Source organism: Formica exsecta, unplaced genomic scaffold (assembly GCF_003651465.1).
Source record: "Formica exsecta isolate Colony F162 unplaced genomic scaffold, ASM365146v1 scaffold696, whole genome shotgun sequence".
NCBI lineage: Eukaryota > Metazoa > Arthropoda > Insecta > Hymenoptera > Formicidae > Formica > Formica exsecta.
In genome coordinates, this window is record NW_021853462.1 from 500417 (window position 1) to 512027 (window position 11611).

Consider the following 11611-nt stretch of genomic DNA (forward strand, 5'->3'; position numbering starts at 1 on the left):
TATTGTATAAGTTTGAAAAACTTGCTGTGCCTTCTCATAAAAATTACATATGGAGGAAAAGGCGGGAAGCCGAGTAATACACACATACATAGCATGTGTGATAATATTATAACTTTAGAGGTATGTAAAGTTTCTTTTACAGGTTAATACACATTGTACGTAGATGAGAAAGTATGCCTACGAAATATTGGGATATAATTGTGTAAATTGTAAAATTAATACCGCATTATATATTACATATATATGCTATAGATATCATTCGAATACCGTATGATCAAGAACGATTTCAAGTAATGTCAGTACTCTTTAATTATCTTTCTCCGGATCGCCCGAGAACCTTGATAATCACGTAATTTTACACAGGGTCCGCGGGATTATGAGTCTTTAATAGTACCCCTCATCGGTGATTGAGTACATTTCTTTCTAATCTGTCCGCAGAACTATGGAATTTGAGAACAGATTAGAAAATTATCTTATGTATAACGACTTAAAAATGGGACATCGCGCTTTTTAAGTTCATAAAGATTATCTATTTCATTAATATAATATTAATCTGAGATTTTTTTAGAAAAGAATATTTTTGTGATTAATTAGAATTTTCTATTACATAATTATCGCGGTTCGAGAGAATTAAATATATACAATAGAGAGCGCTGCAAATATGTCGAGTAAAGAAGTATTTCAATGCATTAACTGTTTCAATGTAGTATGATTAGAAAAATATTTGTCAAAGTAAAGAGATTTAACAAAAAATACGAGATTATCTTTTGAAAAAATATATAATGATAAAATGCGACGTGTTCTCTTTGAAATTGAAGAACATATATAATTTTTTTTATGAGAAATTAAAATAGTAAAGCGAAACAAAATAATTCCGTACAATTTCTGATAATTCTCTCTTTTCATATTGAAGAGATATTCAACTTTATAGAAATATTTTTCTTTCTGTTTATTTGATCAAAGTCTGTTTTTTTTTTTTTTTTTTAATTTGAACTTTATATTTACGATATTCATTTGCTTTCGTTGCATTTTAAATCGTGCATATATCGCACACGATCTATTTTTGAATAGTTTTACGCAGAAATGTAATTTGACATAAATGATTAGATCAATTTACCGCTAGAGAAATTTACGTTCACTTTTACATCTGCGCTCTTCTAGCGAAGATTGAAGTGTCACCGTTCTTCGAGCGAAGCGCGATGAAAAGTGGGAAGGGGAAAAACACGGGTGGAATGAAAAAAGGACGAACAGCAGCGGAATGTCCAGTTTTTGCGTGGCAGTTACTTACCTTAAACGAGCTAAGATTCTCATATAAAATAGCAGAGAAGCTTTTTTTACACATATACGAGGTCCTTATTTGCGACACCGCAATCAAAAGCGACGAAACGGCGGTCCTTATTTTCAGACCATAATTGCAATGCGGCAGAATTAAATTCCTCATAATTTCGGTGGCTTTTTTTTTTGTTAACTCGTTTTACACATTCATCTCTTTATATATACTGATTATGGAATTTTAATCCACGCACACTTATCTTTTAATTTCTTAGATCACTCCTGAAATCATCTTATCTGATCTTCGCTATAAAAGAGAGTGGTTCATTTTATAAAATTTTTGGAAAATGATAGAACTTTTACCTCTTTTCGCCAGAGAATTCGTGAAAATACAGATTCTATATACCGATTATGACGAAATATTTCAGCAACGTTTCTGCAATTTTTTCTGCATGCTACATAAAAAACTGCGTTGTATTATACTATAAATTATTATTCTATTACTAAACCTATTATCAACAATTCGAATGTTAATTATGTCTATTATTGTCGACATTGGAACAGTGAATAATAACGCATTAAATAGAGTGCTTAGTTAATTCTCAGCTTAGTAAACGATGAATATAGGTTGTCGTATCTACTTCAGGGAAACACCGACCTCGAGAATGTACGGTGCCCTTTTTCTATCTCACATTTACAAAGAACAAATACCAGTCGGTTTGGAAACCGACGGACGGAATCTTAATGATGTCTTGTCACATATTCGACAGCGGTGGGTTTAGAGAGAGAGATCTCTGAGTGCCCTAAATGGAACAGAATTTACCATATAAATAAACTTCTGAATTATAAAAGCGTTTCCCTTTTCTTGTTATTATTGAAAAAAAAAACTTCTAACTATATTCATCAATAATCATATAATTTTAATTATATAGAAGAAGTAAGTAAAAAATGTAAGTTTTCTCTAACGAAATGATTTCACGCAATAGTTGAGATCGATAAACGTGTTTTTCTATTAATTCATTATTGAAATTTAAACGTGTTTGTGCACAATGCACATTTATCTTGGTCGAAAACACATATTTTGATTAAAATTATTTTATAAGATGTTTATTATAATGTTTTAATAATTTTGACATTCAATAAATAAGACACGTGAATAATAACTCTCTACACTTTTATAAAATTTATATAATGCAAAGTTTCTATAAAAATTATCATTAAAAGTTTCTCATAAATAATTATCATTATCGTGGAAATTTGACAAAACTATTTAAGACAATTTTAATTATCGCAACAAGAAAATAAGTAATTTGTTACTATTACACAGATATTACTAAATATATTTTTTTAAGACATTCATAGAGAGAACAATAAATTCTGAATATCATGATGAAGAAAATGATGAAAGAAGCAACATCCCACAAAGAATATGTAGGTGTAATCAAGCTATGTGGGGATAAGCTGAGATTATTGTCCGTCGATGACTATATATTATATCTCCCTTTAAGTGTTTTTTTTTTTTTTTGCCATATGATGACATATTACATAATTAACAATAAATGAAAAAATTTAATAAAGATTTATCAAATGTCATGTAACATGCAAAAAAGTTTCAGCAAAAAATGATATAAAAATTTATTACAATTCACATTTCCTTCATTCTGTACATTTATTAATTTTTTATATAATATTGATGAATTTTCCTCATCTAACGATTATGATGTTTACAGGAAAAATTCGCACATGTGCGAGCGAGATGGGTGAAACACGCGCAGTGGGGGAAAGAACGAAAGAGCGGAAACACGTGCGGGAAAAGGACGCAACGAGGGACCGTAGTATGACGAACGCGAGGCAACCGGTGCAGACGATGGTGCGGGCAGTCTGCGCACGGACATCGATCGAGGTTCACGTTCCATCCACTCCCCGAAATTTCCAATTGTTTCTCAAATCGCGCGAAATATTAACGATACGTCACGTACTTACAGAGAGAGAAAGAGAGACACGCCGCGGTATTTGATGCGGTGAATCGCGTGCGTGACAGTGCGATGACACCTGTGCTTTTCCGAGAGGAACGAACCGTCCAGTACCGCAGCCGTGGGGGGTGTTTTTCCGCCGATGCACCATAGGAGTTTTCTGCAGCAATCGGAAGACGTCGGTTCGCCAGTGACCTCGCCGTTGAAAGGAAGGTAGGTGACAATTATTGACAATCGCGTTTTCGTGGAGTAAAGAGATTTTATCACTATCTAAACGCGACATTAACAATGGCGAATTAATGCATTTTTGCATTCTTTCATTACTCCAAATATAATGAAATACTATTATAATAGAATAATGCTGAACATATTTTATTATAAATATTTTAAAATTATATCTAATTTGTTATTAGCTATGTGATTGTTGACACAAGCCACGTTATTTAATAATTAAAATGGAAATAGAGATATCGTTGACGCAATACGGTATTATCACAAGGGCGTTCGCACCAGTAATTCCAAGTAATCGAATCGATCGCCAGCGCGATTTTGCTGGTTGCTTCTGAATACGCTTCCGGAAATTCGCTTACTCTACAACTTTTTGCATTCTGTAGCTTCTCCAACAAAGTTTGTATCGCGCCACAATGACGGAGAACTTTTGTCACAATGTATTTCGCACGTAAATTTAATAACGTCACGTCGAATGGCGTGCCAATGATTCAGTGCAAATGACAATAAAAAAGGAAAAAACGCCGCGACAACTTATACGTAATATCCAATTTTCAAATCTTCGAGTCACAAAGTACAATAGCGTCAATTATGAATGCGAATAATGAGCGAAATTTCGTGGTATTACAGAATTCCGCAATTTATCGCGTTTACCACAATGCCTTTACGAAAATAGCGACTCGCGGATGAGATATCATTCCGCAATCGAAGGGTTAATCTCAATTTTTTGGCATTTGTAATGTCTCGAATGTGATTATGAAACTGCTTCTACGACCTATTAGTAGCAGCGACAGACAATAATGTGGTCTGCAATAAGATATGTATGAATGTGTGACATTACATTCTCTTCGAGAGGAAATGCAAAATATGCGTATAGCGAATATGAAAGACATCCCGAATTAGATTAATCCGTGACATATATTTTTGGAAGCAATTATTTAAAGATTATATTTTTGGGATAAAATATTGTTTTCTATTGGGTTAAAATGGAGTCGGTCATATTTGTCAAATAAAGTTAAAAGCAAATTAGAGTTTTAAAACAAAATTGTCGTTATCGGCTTCAATATAAGTTTCTTAAAAAAGGATTTTTTTTAATCTCCTTTTTTTTATATCCCAGATTTTTTCTAACTATATTTGATACGGAATTTAATAGAAAAACTCTAAATCTTTTGCAATCTAATAAATGACACAAAAGGACAAATATTGCATTAATAATTCAAAATAAAAATAATTTTTTTAATGATATTTTTTAAATTTATTTCAAAAGTTATAAAAAATTTACTAAAGTTTACTTGCGATTCTAAATTTTGCCAAAATAATGAAGCATAACAGAATTTTTGTTCCCAAAGCTTGAATTAATTTCGAAGAAATTATTTTTATTTCCGAGACATTTTTAATCGCTTTGAGAAATATTTGTTTTACCGCAATATCGCGTTTGATCGCGTTACAGATTCGCTGCGAGGACTTCAAACTTGTATGCTTAGTAAACTACATATCCTATATTAAACTAGAAATAACGGTAGAATTATAGAAAGATCGATAGCGAGAGACGCATTCATTTCACTGTGCTATAAATTGCTCGGTCGTATATACAACCTGCAGAGCATGTGAAAGCGGTCGATTCGCTTTTACTGCTCGTAACGCTATTTCATATCCACTGTGCATCCACTGCCACGCGATCATGTATATACATACATTCCAGAACACATCGCGTGCTTAATTCACCGAAGTTTTTATGTTTCCAATTTAACCCTGCACGGTCATTTTAGTCTAACAGTGAGCATATATGTTAGAAAAAGTCACCGCGATATCGCGCGATTTTTAATTAAATGTAGAAGCTACGACCGGATGTGGATCTGAAATTGAATAAAGAAACGGATGAAGTTACGATGGATCGGAGTGATGTACGCGTGTATACGAGCTTGTTTGACAAAGTGTTCCTTGTTTCGTTACCGCGTATTCTCAGCAGTGAAATTACGACGCATGTAATGCGCATTCATTCATCATTCAATCTCTCACGTTCATCAATTTTTACATCGTGCGATTATTTTACGGAATAATTTAAATATGTCAATATAGATTTACCTTTTTATGCGGAATCTCTTAAAATATTTCTATATCCTTCATTTCTTGATAAAATTGGCCGAATAAATTCAAATAGAATAGCAGAATTAGTGCAGTTGTTGGTACGTAAGAGTATCTTGTGTTTATAATATGCAAAGAGAGCGAACAGTTCTACATTTGAATGTGGAACGACGTGACGAGTCGCTTTCGCAAGGATTACTCTCATCACTCTCTAGAAATCGCGGAGCTTCCTCCAAAGCTCCCGTGCGCCATATTCACGCTGTATCTCTCGTCAACGTTTTTGTAAACGTTATTTTCTTGCGGAAATCTCTGGTGGCCATCTGTCAAAGAGAGGCGCTCCGCTCCGAATCGCTGTTGCGTTTCTCGCTGGTTCGAGACAATCGCGTAAACCTGCTCGACGCGTTCTCGGACTTTTTAATTATATTAATCGCGATTTACATCATCATGAGGCAATATTTCTCGAAGCGTTTAATACACTCGAGAAGTCCTTGTATCGTTTAACTTACGTATATGTATATGTGCTTTTTTATTAGCTTCCTTCGATAAAATTTGACATAGATTGTATTATCAGTTAAATTGTCCGCACTCCCGTTTGACATTTTTGTATTTTACATATATATATATATATATAATTATTTTTTGCTAGTCGATAACTTTATATTTTAGATATAATTTAAGTAAAATTACTATATTACTTTGTTGGAGAGCTTTTGTGGGATAACGTCCAGTTGTGTAACAATTTCTACACATTTATCTATTCTTTTATCTTTTTTTACTTCCGCATTGAAATTGGCGAAATAAAGTGCATTGAACTCAGTGCTTTGAAAGTAAGCGCACCGATAGATTAACTTTTACGTATGAGATTCATTATGGATTTTTACAAGGATTATACTTTCTTCCAGACACTTTATAATCTTGTATGCTATGCGCACACATTTTGTAAATTTCTAATCTTACAATTTATGAATTACGTCACGTACATTTCCTTACTATATAACTTTCATGAAACTAACTGATATAGTATCGTTAAGAAAATATATTCAGATAAATAACATATCTCTTTCTTCCTAACGTCATAAATAGGGAAAATAATTCAACATTATAAAAAATCGACATGCATTATAAATTTAGCCTACGAGAGTAAAAATGATAGTGTTTTGTGAAATAGATTAATCATTAATCATTACAATAGTAAAAGTACGTATAGGATAAAGTGGACAAAAAGCGTGAAGATATAGAAACGGAATAATTAATTCTTCTAAAATCTGGAAAACAATCAATTTGTGCTTCTTAATCAGCGATATCTTTATTTTGTAGAAGTTTTACGGTAGAACAAATAAATAACACGAACGTAATTGCATAGAATAAATAAAATCATATGAGAGATATATCATTTTAGGTTCCACATATTATTTATCGCTTTACATTCAATAAGAAGTGCTGTTCTTCTTGAATGACACGTAGAAAGAAACGCGAGAACGGCCATCAGCTCCGGAAATTCCGGGATATTGCTGATGATGTCCCGCGACGCATCGCCCGTCGAGCGCCGTACGCGTTGCCGGGTAGAAAATAAAAAAAATTAGAAGAAAGCACAAATGCAATGGTCGTTCCTATCGTAAATCATCGTCGAAAATACAATAATACAGAGAGAAAGAAAGATAAAGGGAGAGAGAGAAAGAGAAAGAAGGGGCACGAGCTCGCGCCATAAACCAAATCGCATCGGTTGACTCCGCTTGACCCCTGAGTCCGGTTGACCTTCTTTAGGGGCTTTTGTGCGACACATTTTGGTCGCTTTATGCCTTTTTCGACAGATCCTATCTCGCGGGGCCACCGGTTTGCAATTTTAAATAGACGCGTCCGCTGAGATACTCCTCAAGGTTCCGCAGATTCGAAAGATGATAGGCTAGATATGCGGAGCTCATCGTCTTTCGCTGGAATACCCTCGAGGGGTGGATTATTGTGGAATTTCGGTACGCAGGGTTTCAAGACATTAGCAGAAATTATTATGTAAACAAAATAGTAATAAATACACTAACTCGTTTGAATAATAAGAGAATTTTTAATTCATTGTAGATTAAAATTGTGAAATATTTTAATTAAGACGATTGTTTCAATTTTTTAAAGACTTCAGAATAATATTTAGAAAGATTAAAAATAAATAATTTTTATTGATTTTATATTTAAAATCTCGCGTTTTGTTCTCGGGAGAGACTATTTGTGGCTAATATCACTTTGTAATAAATTATAGTGAAATTTATTTCAAAAATTGACCGTTATTTGATTAATTATACAACTTCATTTAAAAATAAAATTATATATAATAATTTTAATTTTTGTCAATATATGCTTTATTTTTTTATATTGTATTTTTATGTGTATTATATGAGTTGCTTTAGAATATATTATCAGTAATTGATAGTGTTAACGGTGAAAATTTCAATGTAATTACATTTTGCTGTTACAAAGGTAGTGTTGAAATCCTTGTGTTCAGCAATTTACGCTTCAGATATAGCGTTACATATATTATGTGATCACGCAAAATAATTATATATACATATACATCTCTGGGACTTTAAACGCCAGCTTTCGCTTTTGTTCTCGCACGAAATAGTCCCGCCTATGCCGAATCATGCACGTGCGATCATAAATTGATAATATCAGTAGATTAACTAACACAGCCGAGTTAGTTTGCATAGCGTACAAGCCTTCATAGTGCGTGCATTAATATAGAATGTGCATTCTCGTTACGTCACGCTTGTTTGGCTTATCTTAAACGACTGTAGCATATATATTTTATTCAATTTTCAAAATTACTATAATATATATGTATTGTGCAATGCATAAAATTATAGTTATTTATTATCTATAATGTGTGGCATATTTCCTACGAAGGATATATCGTCTATAAAATAATAATTGTAATATCACATGGTAATCGTAATAACACACACACACACACACACACACACACATGTGTGTATTATATATAATAATTTTTTTTTTAAATATATTATATATAATTTTATTCAGAGAGGCAATGCACGATAAAAAAAAGCTCAATCTAAACATTTCTAGACGTGAGATCTCATCTTGTGGAAACGGATTTTCAAAGTTTGAGTTCTAGCTTACAAAATGAAGGCTTGTTCGCTTTTATTGCATCAGATTTTGATTCGATTGATTATGACAAATGAAAAAACGCGTAAAGATACTAATATAAAAAATTAAAAGTTTATTCAATGAAATAGAAATTATTTCCCCTTAGATTGTTCATTTTTCTTAATATAAGCATTAGATGCAATAATTATTTTTACACATTTTTATTAGATCTGAACAAAATATTTCGTTTATCTCTCTACTATTTGCATTATCGTCAAAAGAATTCATCGGCTTAAATGCATCTCTCTCGACTAGCAGATGGAATCTCATCAATTCTTGCGCCTTAATCTAAGTAATACAGCATAATTTGTGTCAATTTTGAACGTGACACGTGTACTTGAGGCAATATACGCCTCTGCAGCGCGATACCCGTCTACGATCGATGAGGAAACATGGAATGCATCTGCATTCCGCGTGGTCCCGGTTGTTCGTATGTAACATCAGACTCAAGTGCGTAAGTTGGAGACTTTATTTTCGTCACTACCTTCTTTACCACCCTCCTCTCTTTCTTTCTCTCTCTCTTTTTTTTTTCTCGTGCTGCAGTTATCAGATCGTGTTGCACACATATTGGGATACTTTCTCGGCCCGGTCTCGTGTCGTTCGTGCCGCGCCTGAAACGAGTGAAAGTATTCGGAATTCTTGCGGTCAGTTTGACTCGTGGGCTCGCCACCGAGGTAACTTACGCAATCCGTACAGTAACAGGTGTATTGCATGTGCAATAACGTGTTTGAAGGATCCAGAGGTCGTTTGTACTCACGGGCGGAACGGACAATATACTATTGCTACGCGAAGCGTAGACACTCTTCGGGCGCGCGAGAGAGAACTTTCCATCTTATAATTGACAAATTACACCGTCGTAAATCTTTGCGCGTAGATGTAACTAATGCCGACAATTCAAAAAAAGAACTTGTGTTACTATTTCTACGAAATTTGTCACAGTTTGTGATTTCGTTGCGAGTTTGATGTAAATTTCGAACAATTTCACGATTTCATGGTTTTGAGAACGTTCTTAAGATTTTATTCGGATATTAATGTCCCGCGGATTGTTATACACGCACGCAGGGGTGGGATAAAGGGACGAAAGGGGGAGAGGGTCATATTTTTTTTCCACTGGGTTCACCGACAAGGTTAAACGCGACCCCGCGATCCGAGAGTCGAGATGGAGACTCGAAAAGGATACTCGGTCGATTCACCGGATGCACGCGATCACGTCGCGTCTGTGCGGTTCGTTCGACATGCATCGAGCATATGCCTGGTTCTGTTTTCGCAGCGAATCCGAGCGAAAGCGAGCGAGCTTGCGTTTTCAAGCGAGACGAGAGCACAAGGTTAATCCGATCGCTCGCTCGACGCTAATTACGTTGCTCTCTTTAATCGCTCGAAAATCACGACGTATCGATCGCGGATGTAAAACCCTAATCGGGACCGAACTGGAGAATCTCGAGAGATTTTTCTCTCTTCATAGTATTTTAAAAGTTTTCTCGATTTCTCATATCTGACGTCATAACATTGAATCTTACTTTAATCTCATTTCTTATCACTTTCTAATAATAATATACACGACATTCTTTTTTCAAGATATCTATCTTGGTCATATTTATATCATTTGAACGCGAATATATCGCGTGGTATAAATGTTTTTCTACATTGCAATAAGCGGAGGCGTAACTCTAGACGAAGCCAAACAAAATATCGGCTAATCTCATTCGCGCGCTCCAGTAGAATTCTTAGCTTATAAATAAATTATAGGATTTAGCCAATGAAGTGAGGTGAGCAAGCGTCATCGAGATAATACCGTGCATTGACCCCAAGCGAACGCTTAATCGCTTCGACGTAATTAAACGTAATTAAACACAGCGCACAAAACTGGATAAGAACCGGCTTAGAATTATACTTAACAGCTTGTATATAACTTTATACTAGGGTGCGAAATGCTCTTGTAAATAAAATATCGTAGAGTAACCGGCCATTAAATCACTAGGTCTCACCCTATTTAGATGTCTGGATAATTAATTATTATTCTCCCTAATAATATAGTAATGCGCTGTTAAATTACCGATAATACTCGTAATAAAGCCGTTCTTTTTCCTTAAATTCGAGGCTACAGTAAAAAATCTATCTGGTAAATTATTAACGAAGGTTTTTTTATCTAAGTTATTTAAACGGGAATTATTACATTACTCGCAAGTAGTATCCTACATCTTACATCTATGCTATAATCAGGATAGGATACCAATCCCTATTTAAATTGAATTGTGCGATTATTTGAGAAAAGGAAAATTTTTACTGCGAAAAGCATTAAAGTATGATAAAAATTACGGCTAAATGAAAAAGAAGGGAAATGAAACGAATTTAAAAATCTATACAAATATGTAAAATAATGACCGGATAAAGCGCGACGTTCAATTGCTGAGAAATATAGGGTACATTGGTTTTGCTATTTTTTTCTTTCACATGCGTCGTATCGCACTTCTCCGCAGAGGTGCAGCGACGTCAGATCTTTCACGGGATGGGGTCAGGATTTGGCGGTGCGACAACGCACGCGAGAACCCCGAAATAGCAGCCACGGGTAGAAACTTTGCGAGTTATAGTTAGCTCCTCTTATAGTTAGCCGCTGACTAGCGTGCTGCAGAATGCGAAACGAGAGTGGTGTGTGTGTTGTTTCTTTCTTTCTTCATCTCTCTGCCTTCGTTTCAACACATACGCGTTTCCACACTCTCTTCTTCCTCCTCTTAATTCTCGCTTCTAGACCTTGCGTCGCTCTCCATCTCGTTCCCTCCTTCATCTTTCTCGCGTTCGACTCGGCTCGAACTCGCGCAACGTAACGGAATCTCGGAGCGGGGAAAACGGAAAGAAAGCATAAGAAAAAGGAATTGGCGGGGGGGGGGGGGGGGGGGGGA

The 11611-nt window shown here is 34.8% G+C and overlaps 1 protein-coding gene across 4 annotated transcripts in view; it reads left to right on the plus strand.

Annotated features, from left to right (window-relative positions):
• Positions 1-13: 13 nt before the first annotated feature.
• LOC115243160 overlaps positions 14-11611 on the plus strand; it is a 41088-nt gene continuing 29490 nt past the window's right edge. For 2 of the 4 annotated variants that reach the window (XM_029819912.1, XM_029819915.1), the window contains exon 1: positions 2942-3458. The gene's annotated coding sequence lies outside the window, so the exon portion shown is untranslated. Of the gene's footprint in view, positions 121-2941; positions 3459-11611 lie in introns of those variants that run through there. The other 2 variants (XM_029819913.1, XM_029819914.1) reach the window with 2 other exon arrangements.